The sequence below is a fragment of the Penaeus monodon genome, chromosome 20, assembly GCF_015228065.2.
Source record: "Penaeus monodon isolate SGIC_2016 chromosome 20, NSTDA_Pmon_1, whole genome shotgun sequence".
Classification (NCBI taxonomy): Eukaryota; Metazoa; Arthropoda; class Malacostraca; order Decapoda; family Penaeidae; genus Penaeus; species Penaeus monodon.
This window is the reverse complement of record NC_051405.1, coordinates 6,248,409-6,249,360: the sequence shown is the minus strand read 5'-3', so window position 1 is coordinate 6,249,360 and position 952 is coordinate 6,248,409.

Below are 952 nucleotides of genomic sequence, written 5' to 3'. Positions count from 1 at the left end.
ATTCTTAAAATGAACACCAGCTGCACTTAGCTTAATTGTTCATACTTCCATCACGCCTCGCAAAGTTCCTCGAGTTCTAATGCAAATGCACCTACAGGGAGGTCTCGCTGCCGCGGTTCCTTTGCCGCTGATGCCGCCAGCAGGGAAACCGATTCTCACTATGAATATTTTCATTTTATTGTAATGACTGGAACGTGTATGCCATCACTATCTTTTGCTCCTTTATCCACAAAAAATAGTTCGGATTTATACCCGGGAAAAGCACACCCGATGCGATATTTATTACCAAAGCATTTCCAAGAAAAAATATCTCGAAGGAAATAAGAATGTGTATTGGTGATTTTTGGATTAACCAAAGACAAACAAGTTCCGAGACGAGCGGTGCATTGGTGTGTGAGTAAGCGAAGTGTTCCAGAAATGTTTGATTAGAATGATAAGCAAGGCGGCCAAAAAGGGTCTTGACAAAGTGTGGGGAAAAAAACAGACCCGTTTTCAGTTGCAGTTGCACTACACCAATGCTCGGCCTTAATCCATTATAACGGAGTTTATAAGTGACAACAAACTTGACATGGAAAGGGTTTTTTAGAAAGAAAGGATATGAAGTAATACTGGAAAGATAGAGTTAACGATTAGTTGCCTTAAACAGTTAAAGAGTGGAAGGTCACCAAAACAGCGCGATTAAGCACGATCATGAATACACTTATTATTATTATTCTGGCTTTTTCTTACAGTTTAAAAATATTTTTCCCAGAAACTATTTTTAAGCCTCATGAGCACTGTCACTATTACTATCAATGTATGCAATACCAAACCCTCATTCCCCTTTTATTGTTGCCGTGGCCTCATTGCCCCCTAGTCCTTATCTTTGCTACAGTGTTCGATAACATAAACACTATATTGCGCTGATAAAAGGACAAGAAAAATGGTTTTTATTCTTTCAGTCACATTTAAT